Source organism: Humulus lupulus, chromosome X (genome assembly GCF_963169125.1).
Source record: "Humulus lupulus chromosome X, drHumLupu1.1, whole genome shotgun sequence".
In the NCBI taxonomy this organism is placed as follows: Eukaryota; Viridiplantae; Streptophyta; class Magnoliopsida; order Rosales; family Cannabaceae; genus Humulus; species Humulus lupulus.
This window is the reverse complement of record NC_084802.1, coordinates 160172638-160194390: the sequence shown is the minus strand read 5'-3', so window position 1 is coordinate 160194390 and position 21753 is coordinate 160172638. Positions and strand designations below refer to the sequence as shown.

At 40.5% G+C, this 21753-nt stretch overlaps 1 pseudogene; it reads right to left on the bottom strand.

Moving 5' to 3' along the window:
- Nucleotides 1-532: 532 nt before the first annotated feature.
- LOC133805049 (uncharacterized) lies at nt 533-9429 on the bottom strand (annotated as a pseudogene).
- Nucleotides 9430-21753: the final 12324 nt, after the last annotated feature.

The following is a 21753-nucleotide window of genomic DNA, read 5'->3' as shown; positions in this document are numbered from 1 at the left end:
CAACATAATCTGCCTTTTCACATTGTTTTGGCAGTCCTTATAAGGACGAAAATTACATGAAAACAAGACCCTTGGTCTTCCTAATGAAAGCACCATAAACAAGACCTTTCGGCTCACACAACTCTTCAGCTCACAAAACAAGACCTTTCGGCTCACACAACTCTTCAGCTCACACAAGTCAAGTGTTTGACTTTTACAAAATAAAGAAAGACCAAATAACAACAATAACGTAAATAAATTAAAATGACAAATACAATAAGACTCATGAAGCTCCTAAACTCAGTCAACTTTGATGAGTAAGACAAGTCTTTGTTCTCCTTCAATGTTGACCACGGTCTCCTCTTGTTTTAGGACTTTGTGGACTAGGCTGTTAAGTTCTTCCTTGAATCTCTTGGCTCGTGCCCTCGTCACTGGACCAACTGGAACTTGACTTGATACTGGGGTCTTGGTGTCCTCATCATTCCCCCTCTTTAGAAGGATTTGACCTCAAATCGTCACCTGCATCAAAAGGACTCAAATCAGAAACATTAAAAGTAGCACTAACATTATACTCACCTGGTAAATCGAGTCTGTAGGCATTGTCATTGATCCTTTCAAGTACTTGAAATGGACCATCTCCTCGAGGTAGCAATTTTGAACGCCTTTGTGTTGGGAATCGCTCTTTCCTCATGTGTAACCATACCCAATCACCGGGCTCAAAAACCTGCTTATGACGACCCTTGTTAGCTTGCTTAATGTATTGTTCAGTCCTTCTCTCTATGTTGAGTCGCGCCCTCTCATGGATTTTCTTCACAAATTCTGCCTTCTTCTCGCCATCTAAATTCAAATGCTCAGAAACAGGTAATGGTGATAAATCCAAAGGAGTTAGAGGATTAAAACCATAAACAATTTCAAATGGTGAAAATTTAGTAGCAGAATGCATTGAACGATTATAAGCAAACTCAACATGTGGCAAACAATCTTCCCAAGTCTTAATATTCTTACTTATGATAGCCCTCAACAAGGTGGATAGGGTCCTATTAACTACTTCTGTTTGACCATCGATTTGAGGGTGACAAGTAGTAGAAAATAATAGTTTTGTCCCAAGTTTTCCCCACAATGTTTTCCAAAAATAGCTTAAGAACTTAGCATCCCTATTTGATACAATTGTAATCTCACAATCTCCCTAAAGAACAAATCTGCAACGTTAGAGGCATCATCAGTTTTATGACAAGGAATAAAATGAGCCATCTTAGAAAATCTGTCTACAACCACAAAGATTGAATCCCTCCCACGCTTACTTCTAGGTAAACCCAACACAAAATCCATTGAAATGTCAACCCATGGTGAACTAGGGATAGGTAGGGGTGTGTAAAGGCCATTTGGCTGAACTCTTGATTTAGCTTGCCTACAAGTGACACACCTACCACAAATTCGCTCAACATCTCGTTTCATGTGGGGCCAAAAGAAGTGCTCTTGCAACATAGCTAGGGTCTTAGCAACTCCAAAATGTCCCATCAACCCTCCCCCGTGGGACTCTCTAACTAGCAAATCTCTCACAGAACAATTAGGTACACACAACCTATGCTCCCTAAACAAGAAACCCTCATGCCTATAAAATTTTCCGTCAGCAGACTTTTCACAAACAGCATAAGTTTCCCCAAAATCATGGTCAGCAGAATACAACTCCTTTATGTGTTCAAACCCAAGAAATTTAGCATCAAGAGTAGAGATTAGGGCATACCTGCGAGAAAGGGCATCAGCAACCACATTCTCCTTACCTTGTTTATAGCGAATGACATAAGGAAATGTCTCAATGAACTCAACCCATCTTGCATGTCTCTTGTTGAGCTTGTGTTGGCCTTTCAAATGTTTCAAGGATTCATGATCTGTGCGAATCACAAACTCCTTTGGCCACAAATAGTGCTGCCATGTTTCTAAAGCACGCACTAGTGCATACAATTCTTTGTCATAGGTGGGGTAATTGAGGGCAGCCCCACTTAGCTTTTCGCTAAAGTATGCAAGCGGTCTCCCATCCTGCATAAGAACAGCGCCAATACCTATTCCAGAAGCATCACATTCAACTTCAAAAGTGTTAGAAAAGTTAGGCAAAGCAAGTAAAGGAGCATGAGTAAGCTTGTATTTCAGTAGCTGAAATGCCTCCTCTTGAGCTTCACCCCATTTAAAGATCACATTCTTTTTGATAACTTCTGTAAGTGGTGCGGCGATGGTGCTAAAATTTTTCACAAACCTCCTGTAGAAGCTAGCAAGTCCATGAAAACTTCTAACATTACCTATAGTTGTAGGGGTCGGCCACTCTTGGATGGCTTTGATCTTTTCTTCATCCACCTGAATACCTGTAGCACTTACAACAAAGCCTAGGAAAACAAGCTTATCAGTGCAGAAAGTACACTTACTGAGGTTTGCATATAAACTCTGTTTCCTAAGAACATCCAAAACAGAATGCAAATGCAAAACATGGTCATGCAAATTCTTACTATAAATAAGAATATCATCAAAATACACAACCACAAATTTTCCAATGAAAGCACGCAATACATGATTCATTAAGCGCATGAAAGTGCTAGGAGCATTAGTTAACCCAAAAGGCATGACTAACCACTCATACAATCCATGTTTAGTTTTAAAAGCAGTTTTCCACTCATCTCCTTCTTTCATACGTATCTGATGATACCCACTTTTTAGATCGATCTTGGAAAACAAACAAGAACCATGCAATTCATCTAACATGTCATCTAAACGGGGAATGGGATGTCGATATTTTACCGTTATATTGTTGATGGCTCGACAGTCAACACACATCCTCCATGTTCCATCCTTCTTGGGAACTAGAATCACTGGAACAGCACAAGGGCTCATGCTTTCTCTCACATGCCCTTTCTCCATCAATTCTTCAATTTGCCTTTGCAATTCCTTTGTTTCATCAGGATTACTTCTGTAGGCTGGTCGGTTTGGGATGGAAGCACCTGGAACAAAATCAATTTGATGTTCTATTCCTCGAACAGGTGGCAAACCATGTGGTACTTTCTCAGGAAACACATCCTCAAATTCCTGCAAAATAGACACAACAACACTTGGCAGCGAAGAATCAAGTTGGTTAGTATTTAAAAGAGCCTCCTTATACATGAGTAAAATCATGGGCTGTTTTGTACACAATGCTCTCTTAACCTCACTTTTTTTTGCATAAAAATTATTTTGTTTTCTCTCACTTGATTCCACACTTTTCTCTCTTTGTCTCTCTTTTTCCTCACTCTCATTCATCTTTTCACTCTCTTTTTGCTCACTCATTTTCTTTTTGTCACTCAATTTTTGCAACCTCACTTGATCTTCATACACTTGCTTTGGTGTCAAAGGCGCTAGAGTGATTGTTCGTTGACGGAATGTGAATGAATACTTGTTGGTGAAGCCGTCATGCTGCACCCGCCGATCAAATTGCCAAGGCCTTCCTAGAAGGAGGTGTCCAGCTTGCATGGGAACCACATCACACAACACCTCATCTTCATACTTGCCAATTCGAAATGAGACTAGCACCTGTTTTGTAACCCTCACTTCACCACTATTATTCAACCATTGCAATTTGTATGGACAAGGATGCCTAAGCGTTGTAAGCCCCAGCTTGGCAACCATGGAAGCACTAGCAACATTAGTACAACTACCTCCATCAATAATGACACTACATACCTTGTCTCTCACATGACAACGAGTGTGAAAGATGTTCTCTCGCTGCACCTCTTCTTCCTCTTCTTTTGCTTGCAAATTCAGGACTCGCCTTGTGACTAGTGCAAGCATCTCACCAGATTCTGGCCCATACTTGATGAGGACACCAAGACTAAAGATCCAAGTCTAGTTCCAGTTGGTCTGGTGACGAGGGCGCGAGCCAAAAGACTCAGTTTAGGAGCTTGATGAGTCTTTTGCGTTTTGTCATCTTGTATTTTTTATTTAGTCTTTGTTTTTTTTTTTGTGAAAATTCAAACACTTGACTTGTGTGAGTCCAAGAGTCCTTTTTGTCTTTAATTTTCGGTTTTTATTAGGAAGACAAAGGGTTGTCTTTAAATTTCAGTTTTCATTAGGAAGACAAAGGGTTGTCTTTATTTTTCGGTTTCATTAGGAAGACAAAAGGCTTGTCTTTAATATTTCGGTTTTTAGGAAGACAAAGGGGCTTGTATTGATGTAATTTTCGGCTATATAAGGCCTTGAAAACATTTGGAAAAATCAGATTATGTTGAATGAAATTGTGAGTTTATTTCTTTTTGAGTTCTTGAAGAAACTTTTGAACTTATCAAGGAGATTCCTTGTGGCGTTCATCCTGACTTATCAAACGGATTCCATCCCCGTTTGTGGCGTCTTCCTCATACCAAGGTTCGTGCTTGGCTAAGCATTGGGTCGCGGTTCCATTCCAATCTCGTGTGTTCTTGGTGGCTGTTCTATATTTGGTGTCGGGTTTCATCACAATGTTGGTGTGGTTCGTATCAGTTGGTATCAGAGCTTAGGATCATCCGGTTTGGCCTATCCTTTTTTTTTTTCATTTGTGTTTTCTATTCAATTCGTTTTTCAATTCTGAAATCAAAAAAAAAAAAAAAACAAAGACTAAATAAAAAATACAAGATGACAAAACGCAAAAGACTCATCAAGCTCCTAAACTGAGTCTTTTGGCTCGCGCCCTCGTCACCAGACCAACTGGAACTAGACTTGGATCTTTAGTCTTGGTGTCCTCATCATTTGGTATTCATCATCTAGTCGTGTTTGAGTTCTTTGTCCTTGTTTATTTTTTTCTTGTGAAATCCGAAACTACTATAGTTAATTTCCCTATTTCAATTGTTTCCTTGTTCAATCATTCCCTTATTTCCAAAGTTTCCATTATCTTTTTTTTGTGAAATCCCTTGAAATCCGAAACCAGTCTACACAAAGTTTCAATTCCTTTGTAATCGTGAATTAGGGTCCTTTGTAATCCCCTATTTTGTTTTCTTTTCATTTCTGAAATCATGAATTAGGGTTCTTAACGTGAATTAGGGCTTTGAGTTTTATCTTGTTCTACGTGTGGAATCTGACTTTGCATTGGTTTTCTCTTGTTCTTATTGTAAAATCTGAAATTGGGTTTGAGATTTCTCTTGTTCTTATTGTGAAATCTGAATTGGGATTGAGTTTTTTTTCTTGTTCTTATTGTCAAATCTGAATTGGGATTGAGTTTTCTCTTGTTCTTATGGTGAAATCTGAGTTGGGATTGAGTTTCTCTTATTCTTATTGTTAAATCCGAATGTGGGTTGAGTTTTCTCTTTTTTTTTTTTGTGAAATCCGAATCTGCATTGAGTCTCTATTGTTTCTCTTGTGAAATCTGATTTGTTTTGTTTTCAAATCGTCCTTGCATCTGAGAAATCAAAGAAAAAAAGAAAAGAAAGAAGAAGAAAACCAAGAGGATCCGAACTCTAAAAAAAAAAAAAAAAAAAACCTGTCTTAAAATTTTTTGTTCTATTCTTGTTCCCCATAGTCTAGAGGCCCTTTTGCCAAAACCCCACACAAGTGTTCCAAAAATCACCATTTTTCGCCACTTTTTCATCGGTTTTCGTTTGATTTGTTTGGTAGAATTGGCTGCTTGAACCTCCATATCACCGTTTCATTAGTTTTCAAAGAGCTTAAAGAAGAAAATAGAGTGGAAAAAGGCAGAGGTGTGAGCCTATTTGAGGGTAAAAGCCATTGAAATTGAGTGAAACACGAGGGGATTTGAGTGAAAATATTGTTCGAGCGAAACACGTGAGGGAGTGTGGTGAGGTCTTTTCTCCATATTATTCTAACCTTATTTTGCAGATTTCCATCATGGCACAAAATCCAGAGAAAAATGCAAGCAATGATATTCCACCACTTGAAGTTCCGAATCTACAAATGCAAGCACTAATTGGGGAGATGCGAAGGATGATGAGGGCGGAGTGTGAGCAAATACATGAGAGGTTGGATAGGGTAGAAGAAGGAACACAACAGAGGCCATGGAGGAATAGGGTGTATCAAAGGGAGGATGAGAATGAAGGGGATTTGGAAGGTGTAGTTTCTGATGAAGAGTTTGATAGGATGTCAGAGGGTAACCATAGGAGGTATGGCCGAGATAGGGAAGCTAGGAACTGGGTAGACAATAATTTGGGAAATATCAAGATGAGAATCCCCGCCTTTCAAGGCAAGAGTGATCCTGAGGCATACCTTGAGTGGGAAAAGAAGATGGAGTTGGTTTTCGATTGTCACAACTACTCTGACATGAAGAAGGTAAAACTAGCTGTCATTGAATTTACTGATTATGCTATTGTTTGGTGGGATCAGTTGTGCATCAATAGGAGGCGAAATGGAGATCGTGCCATTGACACTTGGGAGGCTATGAAGAGGGTGATGAGGCGACGGTTTGTACCATCTCATTATTATCGAGATCTATACCTTAAGTTGCAGGGTCTTCGTCAAGGTTCCAAGAGTGTTGATGAGTATTACAAGGAGATGGAGATGGCTATGATTAGAGCCAATGTGGAAGAGGATCGGGAGGCAACAATGGCAAGGTTTTTGAATGGGTTGAACCGAGAGATTGCTAATCCAATTGAGCTACACCATTATGTGGAATTGGAAGATTTGGTGCATATGGCAATCAAAGTTGAGAGACAGCTCAAGAGGGGTAGTACAAGTGCAACACCTTGGCGGTCAAACTATCCAAAGAAGGAAGCAGACCAACCTACTTCATCCTTTACACCAAAACCAGCCACGACCCCTCAAGGTAAAACAGCCCCTACTTCGTCCCGTTCTAGTGAGATAAAGTGTTTCAAATGTCAGGGGCGAGGACACATAGCTAGCCAATGTCCAAACAAGAGAGTTATGGTGATTCGAGAAAGTGGCGAGCTCGATTCTGAAGATGAAGATCTTGCTGACATGCCACCATTGGAAGATGTTTCTATCGATGATGAGGAGTTTGGGGCAGAATCTGGTGAGATGCTTGCACTAGTCACACGACGAGCCTTAAATTTGCAAGCAAAAGAAGAGGAAGAAGAGGTGCAGCGAGAGAACATCTTTCACACTCGTTGTCATGTGAAAGGCAAGGTATGTAGTGTGATTATTGATGGAGGTAGTTGTACTAACGTTGCTAGTTCTTCCATGGTTGAGAAGCTAGGGCTCTCAACGCTTAGACATCCTCGTCCATACAAGTTGCAGTGGTTGAATGATAGTGGTGAAGTGAGGGTTACAAAACAGGTGCTGGTATCATTTCGAATTGGCAAGTATGAGGATGAGGTATTGTGCGATGTGGTTCCCATGCAAGCTGGACACCTCCTTCTAGGAAGGCCTTGGATATTTGATCGGCGAGTCCAGCATGATGGCTTCACCAACAAGTACTCATTCACGTTCTGTCAACGAACAATCACTCTAGCTCCATTGACGCCAAAACAAGTATATGAAGACCAAGTGAGGTTGCAAAAATTGAGTGATAAAAAAAAATTGAGTGAGCAAAAGAAGGAGAGTGAAAAGATGAATGAGAATGAGAAAAAAGAGAGACAAAGAGAGAAAAGGGTCGAATCAAGTGAGAGAGAGAAGAAAGAGAAGAGTTCGATCAATGAGGGAAAATTAGAGAGAAAACAAAATAATTTTTATGCAAAAAAAAGTGAGGTGAAGGAGGCTCTTTTAAACACTAACCAACTTGATGCTAACAAAGGTCGTCGCAAGCAGGTTTTTGACTCCGGTGATTGGGTATGGTTACACATGAGAAAAGAGCGATTCCCAACACAAAGTTGTTCCAAATTGCTACCTCGAGGAGATGGTCCGTTTCAAGTGCTAGAAAGGATCAATGACAATGCCTACAAACTCGATTTACCAGGTGAGTATACTGTTAGTGCTACTTTTAATGTTTCTGATTTGAGTCCTTTTGATGCAGGTGAAGATTTGAGGACAAATCCTTCTCAAGAGGGGGGGAATGATGAGGACACCAAGACTAAAGATCCAAGTCTAGTTCCAGTTGGTCTGGTGACGAGGGCGCGAGCCAAAAGACTCAGTTTAGGAGCTTGATGAGTCTTTTGCGTTTTGTCATCTTGTATTTTTTATTTAGTTTTTGTTTTTTTTTTTTGTGAAAATTCAAACACTTGACTTGTGTGAGTCCAAGAGTCCTTTTTGTCTTTAATTTTCGGTTTTTATTAGGAAGACAAAGGGTTGTCTTTAAATTTCAGTTTTCATTAGGAAGACAAAGGGTTATCTTTATTTTTCGGTTTCATTAGGAAGACAAAAGGCTTGTCTTTAATATTTCGGTTTTTAGGAAGACAAAGGGGCTTGTATTGATGTAATTTTCGGCTATATAAGGCCTTGAAAACATTTGGAAAAATCAGATTATGTTGAATGAAATTGTGAGTTTATTTCTTCTTGAGTTCTTGAAGAAACTTTTGAACTTATCAAGGAGATTCCTTGTGGCGTTCATCCTGACTTATCAAACGGATTCCATCCCCGTTTGTGGCGTCTTCCTCATACCAAGGTTCGTGCTTGGCTAAGCATTGGGTCGCGGTTCCATTCCAATCTCGTGTGTTCTTGGTGGCTGTTCCATATTTGGTGTCGGGTTTCATCACAATGTTGGTGTGGTTCGTATCAATACTCATTGTCAGAAGCATCTTCCAATGGTGGCATGTCAGCAAGATCATCTTCATCTTTAGAATCTTTCTCTCCACTTTCTCGAATCACCATGACTCTCTTGTTTGGACACTGGCTAGCTATGTGTCCTCGCCCCTGACATTTGAAACACCTTATCTCACTAGAATGAGACTTAGTAGGAGTTGTTTTACCTTGAGGTGGTGTGGCTGTGGTGGCTGGTTTTGGTGTAGATGATGAAGTGGGTTGGTCTTCTTTCTTTGGATAGTTCGACCTCCAAGGTGTTGTACTGGGATTGTGTGGGCTCGGTCTTGACCTCGAACTTGAACTACCCTTCTTGAGCTGCCTCTCAACTTTGATTGCCATATGAACCAAATCCTCCAATTCCACATAATGGTGTAGCTCGATTGGGTCAGCAATCTCTCGGTTCAACCCATTCAAAAACCTTGCCATGGTTGCCTCCCGATCCTTTTCAACATTGGCTCTAATCATAGCCATCTCCATCTCCTTGTAATACTCATCAACACTTCTGTAGCCCTGACGAAGACCCTGCAACTTAAGGTACAGATCTCGATAATAATGAGGTGGTACAAACCGTCGCCTCATCACCCTCTTCGTGGCCTCCCATGTGTCAATAGGGCGATCTCCACTCCGCCTCCTGTTGATGCACAACTGATCCCACCAAACAATAGCATAATCAGTAAACTCAATGGCAGCAAGTTTTACCTTCTTCATGTCGGAGTAGTTGTGACAATCAAAAACTAGCTCCATTTTCTTCTCCCACTCAAGGTATGCTTTAAGATCACTCTTCCCCTGAAATGCTGGGATTCTCATTTTGATATTCCCCAAATAATTATCTGCCTGGTTCCTATCTTCTCTATTCCCACCATACCTCCTATGGTTACCCGCCGACATCCTATCAAACTCATCATCAGAAACTACCCCTTCTAAATCCCCCTCATTCTCATCCTCCCTTTGGTGTACCCTACCCCTCCTTGGTCTCCGTTGTGCCCCCTCTTCTACCCTATCCAACCGCTCATGTATTTGCTCACACTCCTCCCTCAACATCCTCCTCATCTCCCCCATTAAAGCTTCAATTTGTAGATTTGGAACTGTAGGTGGTGGAGCGTCATTGCCTGCATTTCTTTCTGTATTTTGTGACATGATGGAGAATCTGCAAAACAATAAGGTTAGACAATTATAGAAAGGACCTCACTGCACTCCCTCACGTGTTTCACTCAAAGAAAATGGTCACTCAAGTACACTCGTGTTTGCACTCAATGATGGCTTTTACCCTCAAATAAGCTCACACCTCTGCCTTTTTCCACTCTATATCCTTCTTTAAGCTCTTTGAAAACTAATGAAACGGTGATATGGAGGTTCAAGCAGCCAATTCTACCAAACAAATCAAACGAAAACCGATGAAATTGTGGCGAAAAATGGTGATTTTTGGAACACTTGTGTGGGGTTTTGGTTAAAAGGCCTCTAGAGCATGGGGAACAAGAATAGAACAAATTTTTTTAGGTTCGGATCCCCTTTGAATTTTTCTTCTTCTTTCTTTTCCTCTTGATCCTCAAACGCAGGTACAAGACACAAGAAAAAAAAATCAGACTTGGATTTGACAACAACTCAGATTTCACAAAAGAGCAAGAGAATCTCAATGCAAATTCGGATTTTCACAATGAAAAACAAGAGAAACTCACTGTCAATTCAGATTTCACAATAAAACAGTAGAAACTCAAGGCCAAATTCAGATTGCACAATAATAAGAACAAGAGAAGTCAATTCCAATTTCGGATTTCACAACAAGAACAAGATAAACCCAAGGCAAAATTCGGATTTCAAAACAAAACAGCAAGAGAAACTCAAAGAGAATTCAGATTCCACAATTAGAACAAGAGAAAAACTCAAAGCCCTAATTCACGTTAAGAACCCTAATTCATGATTTCAGAAACGAAAAGAAAACAAAATAGGGGATTACAAAGGACCCTAATTCACGATTACAAAGGAATTGAAACTTTGTGTAGACTAGTTTCGGATTTCAAGGGATTTCACAAAAAAAATAGTGGAAACTTTGGAAATAAGGGAATGATTGAACAAGGAAACAATTGAAATAGGGAAATTAGCAATAGTAGTTTCGGATTTCACAAGAAAACAAAAGACTCAGATTTCAAACAAGGAAACAATTGAAATAATGAAATCAACAAACTCTAGAATTGTTTTGGATTTCACAACAAATAAGGGAAACAAGGAAACAATTGAAATTAACAAGCTCTAGAATAGAAAAACACGACTAGATGAACACGAATTGATATTTATTTTTTATTTTATTTTTTTGAAATCCTAATATAAGAACACGAACTGAATAGAAAAAAAAAATGAAAAAGGATAGGCCAAACCGGATGATCCTAAGCTCTGATACCAACTGATACGAACCACACCAACTTTGTGATGAAACCCGACACCAAATATGGAATAGCCACCAAGAACACACGAGATTGGAATGGAACCGCGACCCAATGCTTAGCCAAGCACGAACCTTGGAATGAGGAAGACGCCACAAACGGGGATGGAATCCGTTTGATAAGTCAGGATGAACGCCACAAGGAATCTCCTTGATAAGTTCAAAAGTTTCTTCAAGAACTCAAGAAGAAATAAACTCACAATTTCATTCAACATAATCTGCCTTTTCACATTGTTTTGGCAGTCCTTATAAGGATGAAAATTACATGAAAACAAGACCCTTGGTCTTCCTAATGAAAGCACTATAAACAAGACCTTTCGGCTCACACAACTCTTCAGCTCACAAAACAAGACCTTTCGGCTCACACAACTCTTCAGCTCACACAAGTCAAGTGTTTGACTTTTACAAAATAAAGAAAGACCAAATAACAACAATAACGTAAATAAATTAAAATGACAAATACAATAAGACTCATGAAGCTCCTAAACTCAGTCAACTTTGATGAGTAAGACAAGTCTTTGTTCTCCTTCAATGTTGACCACGGTCTCCTCTTGTTTTAGGACTTTGTGGACTAGGCTGTTAAGTTCTTCCTTGAATCTCTTGGCTCGTGCCCTCGTCACTGGACCAACTGGAACTTGACTTGATACTTGGGTCTTGGTGTCCTCATCAGATAACACATAATATAACATATAGAATCCTATCCTATTTTCCTTACCAAAAATACCGGGATATGAGAACAGATTTGGGACTTTGGAACACTCCTAAAAACCATAAATGGAAAGGTGAGTATACTAAAGAGAGGGAGATGAAAAGAATGGACAACTATACCATCAAGAAGTATACTTACCAAAAACCTTATGTTCAAGATCTTAGATTTCCTATCCAAGAATAAAGAATAAGGTTAGGGTGCTGATTAGAAAACTATAAGAACTTGAAGAAAATAATACCAAATGAACTAGAGTTTTGGAATACCTTGAATGCTTTTATGACCAATCTAAACCTTGAACCGAAATGTGTTATAAACCTTACTTCCCAAGTGTTTGGTAAGCTTATAATGATTAAGCTTATAATTCCCAACCCAAGTGTTTACACTCTCACAATAACCTAGCAACTTGCAGCCTCTGAACTTAGCTTGATGAATGAATAAATGGCTGGGTACTAGGTCCTATTTATAGAGTTCAAGAATGAAAAGATCTTCATTTAACTTGAATAAAAATAAGGGCTTTTAAGTGAAAAATATTTGAATTATCGTTCAGCAGAGGCTGAAGACTCGTTCAGAAAGATGCTGGACTTATCAAGAGGTTAAAGATTTAAAATGAGAACGTTTTCAAAAACTTTCAAAATGCACTGAAGGGGCCGATATATCGCCCCCTGTAGGCGATATATCGCCTGGGCCAGCATGCCCGAGGCTCGTCGAGGTGCTCGTGCGAAGTTACGTGTTTTTCGTATCCTCATACTGCGATATATCGCCCCCTATAGCTTCGATATATCGGCATACTCTGAATATTTAAACAAGAAATTACACAATTTTAGCTTAATTTGAATTGAGTAAACAGCCTTGACTAAGTCCTCTAACGTTTTCAAAGCTGCTGACAGACCCTAGGATATTCAAATATTACTCTTAATAAACATATTCCTCAAAAATACTTAATTATCATTAAACATACACATGACAAGTGTTACTTTCTTGTTGGGTCTATCTAAACCTTATAATATAATGAATATTTCCATCAATATCAGTCATATTAATCAAACCTTAGGTTAAAATTAATATTCTTAAACTATAGGTTAAACTTAGAAAATCTACAAGTATTACTATGAGTGTCCAAATAAATTCCAGTCTGAACCAAAATCCACAGTCATAAAAATACTACTACTATTTCTATTATACTACTATCTAACTAGCTAAGTAAAGTTCTTGGACTCTACAGCTCGCCCCCTTTGCAGCCCGCTCCTGTGGCGGGTACATTGCTAGCAATCTGTGGAGGCCCACACCTTGCAGGAGATAGTGGGAAGGCGAGGGAGTGATATGTTCGGACCTTACGCCACGACCAGGACATCGAAATGCTAAATGTGGAGGAGCGGACTCCCAAGAAAGCTCGAACAAAGGAAAAGCTAATAACTTTCTTTGAGCTTTACGCTCAGCATGTCCTCCCTCATTTGGACCCTCTGGTCATGGACGTCCAAATAGCCAACATGATGGTTAAGCGAGTGTTAGTTGACACAGGTGATACGAACCACACCAACACTGTGATGAAACCCGACACCAAATATGGCAACCACCAAGAACACACGAAATTTGGAATGGTAAACCGCGACCCTATGCTTAGCAAAGCACGAACCTTGGTATGAGGAAGACGCCACAAACGGGGATGGGAATCCGTTTGATAAGTCAGATTGAACGCCACAAGGGGCCTTGATAAGTTCAGATAGTCTCTTCAAGAACTCAAGAAGAAAACTCACAAATTTTCATTTCATCAAAATCTGATTTTTCCAAATGTTTTCAAGGCCTTATATAGCCGAAAATTACATCAAGACAAGCCCCTTTGTCTTCCTAAAAACTGAAAAATTAAAGACAAGCCTTTTGTCTTCCTAATGAAACCGAAAAATAAAGACAACCCTTTGTCTTCCTAATGAAAACCGAAATTTAAAGACAACCCTTTGTCTTCCTAATAAAAACCGAAAATTAAAGACAAAAAGGACTCTTGGACTCACACAAGTCAAGTGTTTGACTTTTCACAAAAAAAACAAAGACTAAATAAAAAATACAAGATGACAAAATACAATAAGACTCATCAAGCTCCTAAACTGAGTCTTTTGGCTCGCGCCCTCGTCACCAGACCAACTGGAACTAGACTTGGATCTTTAGTCTTGGTGTCCTCATCATTCCCCCCCTCTTGAGAAGGATTTGTCCTCAAATCTTCACCTGCATCAAAAGGACTCAAATCAGAAACATTAAAAGTAGCACTAACAGTATACTCACCTGGTAAATCGAGTTTGTAGGCATTGTCATTGATCCTTTCTAGCACTTGATACGGACCATCTCCTCGAGGTAGCAATTTGGAACGTCTTTGTGCTGGGAATCGCTCTTTCCTCATGTGTAACCATACCCAATCACCGGGGTCAAAAACCTGCTTGTGACGACCCTTGTTAGCATCAAGTTGGTTAGTGTTTAAAAGAGCCTCCTTAACCTCACTTTTTTTTGCATAAAAATTATTTTGTTTTCTCTCTAATTTTCCCTCATTGATCGAACTCTTCTCTTTCTTTTCTCTCTCACTTGATTCGACCTTTTTCTCTCTTTGTCTCTCTTTTTTCTCACTCTCATTCATCTTTTCACTCTCCTTCTTTTGCTCACTCAATTTTTTTTATCACTCAATTTTTGCAACCTCACTTGGTCTTCATATACTTGCTTTGGCGTCAATGGAAGAAGGACATTCAACTACTATAAAAGTAATGAGTAATGTCCTGTTCGAAGGTGCATTTCCTGCTATACTCGAAAGCCTAATCGACCCTGTTGGTGTGAGCCCTTCACCAGAAAAAACCATAAATGGTTTGGTTACACGGCTCTAGGTCCTTCACTGACAATTTCATCCTTTCTAGTAAAGACTTGTACAAGATATTTACTGAGCTCCCTGTTGATGAGGACACTTTATTTATTTATTTTTTTTTAAAACAAAGACTAAATAAAAAATACAAGATGACAAAATACAATAAGACTCATCAAGCTCCTAAACTGAGTCTTTTGGCTCGCGCCCTCGTCACCAGACCAACTGGAACTAGACTTGGATCTTTAGTCTTGGTGTCCTCATCAACAGGGAGCTCAGTAAATATCTTGTACAAGTCTTTACTAGAAAGGATGAAATTGTCAGTGAAGGACCTAGAGCCGTGTAACCAAACCATTTATGGTTTTTTCTGGTGAAGGGCTCGCACCAACAAGGTCGATTAGGCTTTCGAGTATAGCAGGAAATGCACCTTCGAACAGGACATTACTCATTACTTTTATAGTAGTTGAATGTCCTTCTGCGTACAATGTTGTGATTGGAAGGCCTATTCTGGTCGACCTGCGAGCCGTAACCTCGGTCTGGCACCTCGCCATGAAGTTCCCAAATAACGTGGGAGTGATGAGGACACCAAGACTACAGATCCAAGTCTAGTTCCAGTTGGTTTGGTGACGAGGGCGCGAGCCAAAAGACTTAGTTTAGGAGCTTGATGAGTCTTATTGTATTTTTTCATCTTGTATTTTTTATTTAGTCTTTGTTTATTTTGTGAAAAGTCAAACACTTGACTTGTGTGAGTCCAAGAGTCCTTTTGTCTTTAATTTTCGGTTTTCATTAGGAAGACAAAAAGGCTTGTTTTTAAATTTCGGTTTTCATTAGGAAGACAAAGGGTTGTCTTTAATTTTCGGTTTTCATTAGGAAGACAAAGGGGCTTTTCTTGATGTAATTTTCGCCTATATTAGGCCTTTGTAAACGTTTGGGAATGGCAGATTTTTTATGAAATGAAAATTGAGAGGTTTTCTTCTTGAGTTCTTGAAGAGACTATTCGAACTTATCAAGGGTATTCCTTGTGGCGTTCAATCCGACTTATCAAACAGATTCCCATCCCCGTTTGTGGCGTCTTCCTCATACCAAGGTTCGTGCTTGGCTAAGCATTGGGTCGCAGTTCTTCATTCCCATTTCGTGTGTTCTTGGTGGCTGCCATATTTGGTGTCGGGTTTCACCACAATCGTTGGTGTGGTTCGTATCAGGGAGTAGGGTGCATGTTGGGAAACTAGCGAGAGAAGTGAGGGAATGCTATAATTCCTTGATTATTAAGGTGAAGATAGGTTGATCGAGGGAAGGAACCAGAAAAGATTTACAGTTGGCCGATGAAATACAAACCCAATCAGGTGTGCTCGTTGCCAAATAGGGTGTTGCCCAAAGTGAGGATAGAGATTTAGATCCTCACTTTGGGGATTTTGATGAGGAAGTGGGACCAGTCGAGGACCTTGAAGAGCTCCATTTCGATAAGGCAGATCCGACGAGGGTTGTGAAAGTCAGTAAAAACTTAGAGACAACAACAAAGCAAAGGCTGGTGGAATTTTTGAAGAAAACCCTGGAAGTCTTTGCCTGGTCTCATAAAGATATGGTTGGAATCGACCCAATAGTTATCAACCATGTCCTGAACATATATAAAAGTTTTCCACCAGTGCAACAGAAAAGAAGGCTGCTCGACAAAGATAGATCGAAAGCTTTAAAGGAAGAAGTCAAAAATCTAAAGGAGAACGGATTCATCAGGGTAGCATTTTATCCATCATGGGTCTCTAATCCCGTACTAGTTCCCACGATGAATGGCAAATGGAGAACATGCGTGGATTTCACAGACCTTAATAAAGCCTACCCAAAAGATTGTTTCCCACTCCCAAGGATCGACAAGCTAATCGATACTACTTCAGGGCACGAGATCCTATCATTTATTGATGCATACTCTGGATACAATCAGATCAGTATGCACCCACCCGATGAGGTTCACACTAGCTTTCGGACCGATACAGGGCTCTATTATTTCAAAGTGATGCCTTTCGGTTTGAAAAACGCTGATGCAACTTACCAGCGACTGGTCAATCACAATGTTAAAGAGATAATCGGTGTAAACATGGAAGTGTATGTTGACGACATGCTATTTAAGTTGAAGAAGGCAGAAGAACACATTGGGGACCTACAAGAGTGATTCAATGTCTTAAATAAATATCCAATGAAGCCGAATCCCCTTAAGTGTTCCTTTGGAGTTAAATTAGGGAAAGTTTTGGGATTTATAGTGAACTCACGAGGTATCGAAGCTGATCCCAAAAGATCAAGGCACTGGTCAATATGAAATCGCCAACAAAGATAAAGGATTTCAAAGTTTAACCGGGATGATTGCTGCTCTAAGTAGATTTATCTCTAAATCCACAACCAAGTGCGTCCCATTTTTTAATCTACTTAGGGAGAATAAGAAATTTGAATGGACAGAGGAGTGTGAGTAGGCTTTCCAGGCTTTAAAGTCTCATATGTCAGAGCCACCAATTTTTTTCTAAACCGGTTGAAAAAGAAACTTTGTTCATCTATTTGACGGTCACAGAATATACTGCTATTGCAGCCTTTGTAAGAGAGGAGGAACATGTGCAGAAAGCTGTGTATTATATAAGGAAAAGGCTAATAGGAGCAGAATTGCGGTATCCGCCCATTGAGAAATTAGCCTACTGATTGATTTTAGCCTCCAGAAAGCTGCAACCATACTTCCCAGCTCACCCCATTGCAGTACTCATCGACCAGCCCCTACAGCAAGTCCTGCAGAAACTAGAAGCCGCTGGTTGATTATTGAAATGGGCGGTTGAGCTTGGAGAGCTTGATATTTCTTATTCGCTGCGAGCAGCAGTAAAGGGACAAGCTCTACCTGACTTTGTTGTAGAGCTCACTGGGATTCCAGACAATGAACAGATGGAAGAGCCTGAGCCTTAAAGCCAAACTCCCTCTTGGAAGTTGTTCACAGACGACTCTTCTAATGAGCACCATGCTGGAGCAGGTGTGATTTTGGTAACTCCTGAAGGACATCAATTACACTGCGCAATCAGATTCGACTTCACAGCGTCCAATAATGAAGTTGGGTACGAAGCGCTGCTCGTAGGGTTAAGATTAGCCAGGGACATGAACATAAAGTCACTTGAAATCTATAGTGACTCCCAGTTTGTGGTTAATCAAATTACTAGAGAATATCAAGCCCGGGTCTGAAGATGGTTGCTTACTTAAACAAAGCAAAGAATTTGTTGGCGCAATTTAAAAAATATACTCTCCAGCAAGTACCTCGCGACCAGAACTCAAATGCTGATGCTTTGGCCAAATTAGCAAGTGCAAAGGATGCTGACACCTTGAATATAGTGCATGTTGAATGGCTGTCCGCACCAAGCATCAAAGCAGAAGAAACCTCTCTAGTAATTCATGCAGAAGACACATGGACGGCACCCTTCATTGAGTACTTGACGCATGGAGTATTGCCAATGAATATAAACAAAGCAAGAGTCCTCCAGAGGCAGTCTGCTCGGTTTATCCTAGACGGCAGAATTTTATATAGAAGAGGGTACTCAATGCCACTCCTAAGGTGTGTTTCTAAAGAAAAAGCCAAAGAATTAATGCGAGAAGTCCATGAATGTTTCTGCGGAGATCATGCTGGGGGGCAGAGTTTATCAAAAAAGATCCTAAGGCAAGGATACTTCTGGCCAACAATGAATGAAGACTCTGTGGATTTTGTTCAAAGTGGGACAAGTGCCAAAGATTTTCCAAGATACCCCGAGCAGACCCTAATGAGCTAAAACAAATGCGATGCCCATGGCCATTCGCAGTGTGGGGGATAGATTTGATTGGGTCTTTGGCCACAGGAAAAGTCAGTGTCAAGTATGCGGTGGTTGCTATTGACTACTTCACAAAGTGGGACGAAGCTGAGCCACTTGTGACCATCACAACCAAGAAAGTGCTGGATTTTGTGGTCAAGAACATTGTGTGTCGCTATGGGTTACCAAGAAAACTTGTCTCAGGCAACGACACACAGTTTGACAGTGATCTGTTCACCAATTTTTGCGAAAGGCATGGGATTATAAAATATTTTTCTTCAGTAGCTCATCCAAAGGAAAATGGACAAGTTGAGGCTGTCAACAAGACACTAAAGGATACTCTGAAGAAAAGGCCTGAAGAGGCGAAGGGGGCATGGCCAAAGAAGTTGCCTGAAGTCCTCTTGTTGTATAGAGCATCCAATCGAATAGAAACATGTCATACTCCATTTTCCTTGGCTTATGGATACGAAGCTATGTTTCCTGTTGAATTAGATCCACCATCGCATCGAAGGATGGCATACGATCAAGATGCCAATAGCCAGTTATTGATGGAATCTTTGGATTTGGTCGATGAAAGGCGCGAGCAAGCCCAACTCTGAGTAGCAACTTACCAACAAAAGGTCGCCCGGTATTTCAACTCTAAAGGACGTGAAAGAAAGTTTAATGTGGGAGATCTGGTACTTAGAAGAGTTTTTCTTAACAGCCGCGATCAAGCTGCTGGAGTGCTTGGACCTAACTGGGAAGGACAATACCAAATTGAAAAAGTCCTTCAACCAGGCACTTATAAACTTTCTCGCTTGAATGGAGATCTCATTCCTCGCTATTGGAATGGAGAACACCTACGTAAGTACTACCAATAAACTATTGTTCTTAAAGAATTGGCTTGTATTAATTTTACTTTTTACAAGTTTATGAACAAAGGTTAGTCAATCATGTGACTGATCACTTATAAGTGTAAGATCAAATTTTTTATCACTCGTACAGACACAATTGTCCATTTATTATGAGAAATAAAAGGGACTATGCACAGCCAGTCAATCTTGCCAATTATTGTATTTATTACAAGTATTTGCTCATTACGTGTGTTGTTTTGCTATATTATCATTTTTTATAAATCTCTATTACAAGCAGTAATGTTCGAACAAGTCTTGGTCAAGGAAAGTGACCGAGGACCTAAGGCTCCTCAATCACTTGGGGGCATATAAGGTACCTAGTAAGAAAAGTATATCGACAAGTATATGTAAACACACGAGCAAAATAAGTGAAAGCATACTACGGTACTTAGAGTGTTTTTCAAAATTTTGTTTAAATTTTGTTAAATAAAAACAAAGTGCTATGCTATGTCCAGTCGTGTGAACAGATGTTATAATAAAATGCAAATATTATAATATCAAAAGAGAAATCCTTTACACCGCGAGCAGTTACTGTTCGAATGTAATTGTCAATTAAAAGGAAAAGCTGCCAGCGCAGCAAAACTTATATATTGTCTTGACACTACGAATCAAGGTCCATGTGTCCCTAAATACAAATTTAAATAAAAAAAAACATAAGGAATTATGAAGCAGGGGGATCTTGAGGAATTTGCTGGTCGACGGAGGCCCCAATTTCTTCGTCTGAGCCATCGATGCTCGTAGCCAAAGAGATTTTAGGGGAGGCTGGAACTTTCGCTCTCTCCTCCTCTTCAAGGTGAGCCAGAAACCTATTTAGCTCAGACTACCTCATACGCTCTGATAGATAGCTAAAGTCGGCCCCGCGGTTATGCTTCCAGAACGAATAGAAGCATTTAAAAGTGGCTCCCTTGTATCTCTCTAGGTTACTGGCATTTGTCTCCTCGAGCTCCTTGATGCGTTACTCCAACCCCTCAGTGTCCTTTCTGCTGATGACCAGATCATCTTGAAGCTTAGAGGCTTCCTTGAAATTAAGCAAAGAAGCCTCTTTGTACTTCTCTTTAGTTTCAAGGTAGCCTGGTGTTGTTTCAGCTCTTCGGCCAGCTTGGTCTTCTGCTCGAGTAGCTGAGTGTTTTTCTTCTCTGCTGCCTTGAGCCGCTCGGTGTATTTTGCCTTAACTGTCTTAAGCTCATCAGCATGTCTATCCTCGGACACTTTGAGCTGCTCGCCAAGCCTCTTCTCATATTGAGAAGTCAGGGCCCCCGAGCGGCGCCAGCGAGCTCTCATGGTTAGAACTCCCTGCGATCAGCAAAAAGGTAAAACTATTAGTGGGAATCAAGTGACAAGATAAACAAATAAAGCTCAACAAAAAATGGCAACTTACGTTGAGCACTTCATTCAATGCACGGTTGACGAACTGATCGACTTCCATGGAGTCAATATTATTGATGGCCTCTCAGCTGCGTCGGTGCCTCGATAGCTTTGTCAGCCTATCTTTGGTCGAACTGGGAACCATGTTCGTCAAAGCCTCACCTGTCTGATCAGGAGGTGTCTGGTCAGTGGGAGGTGGAGGAGTTGGGTTGGCAGGTGCTGGAGGACGTGTCTGGTCGACGGGTGCTGGTGGAGACGTCTAGTCAATAGGAGCTGGAGGAGGTGTTGTTTCCCTGGAAGGAACTGGTGCGGGAGGATCCCCAGTTCGAGCCTTTTTTTTTGGAGGATTGCTGCTGCTTTCTCGACGATGTTGCCTGCTCCCCTTTTTCTTGCTCGAAGGAGAAACGGGTTCAGGTTCGTTGTACAGGTCGAATAGATCTTCAGCCGACATGACTACAAAATGGAAGCAAACAGTCAAGCAATATAGATGGAAATACCACTAAATCAAGGAAATAAGATCCAAGAAATTACAAGTAAAATACCCGAGCTACAACTACAGGTCGCTACATTATTTATTATACTACTGCTACACTCACTCACTGCCTTGAAGAAGTCTGAATTTAAATTAGGCGTGTATTTAAAGTTGCCATCCCCATAAAATAAATGACAGTGAATGGGCAAACTGTCTAAGAGTGAGAAGTCAGTACCGTTCTCATCTGAAGATTCAAGAATAGGCTTGGGGTGCTCAGAAACCTTCTGCTTGCCCTTTCTTGGTGGAGCAAGGGCAGCAGCTACTCGTGGGGTGCTGGAGGATCCCCTGATGGTCACTCCCGTTGTCCTCTTCCTTGGGGGTTGTGACACATCTTGGTGTTGCTCGGGAAGTTCTCCACCGGAAGCACTCCCCGCAGTTGATTCCTCACATCCTGGTGAGGTGCCAGAAGGCCAACCAGCCTTAGATTGTTCTCCGTGACCAGCTCTTTGATGCTTTTTTCTATATTGGTCATGCTGGCCAGGGATGTTGCTCGTATCTCCATTTCTAGAGTAGGATTTGGTCGACGCCATGGACCTGAATGACACCAAAGTTCTAAGGAAGGTGCAGA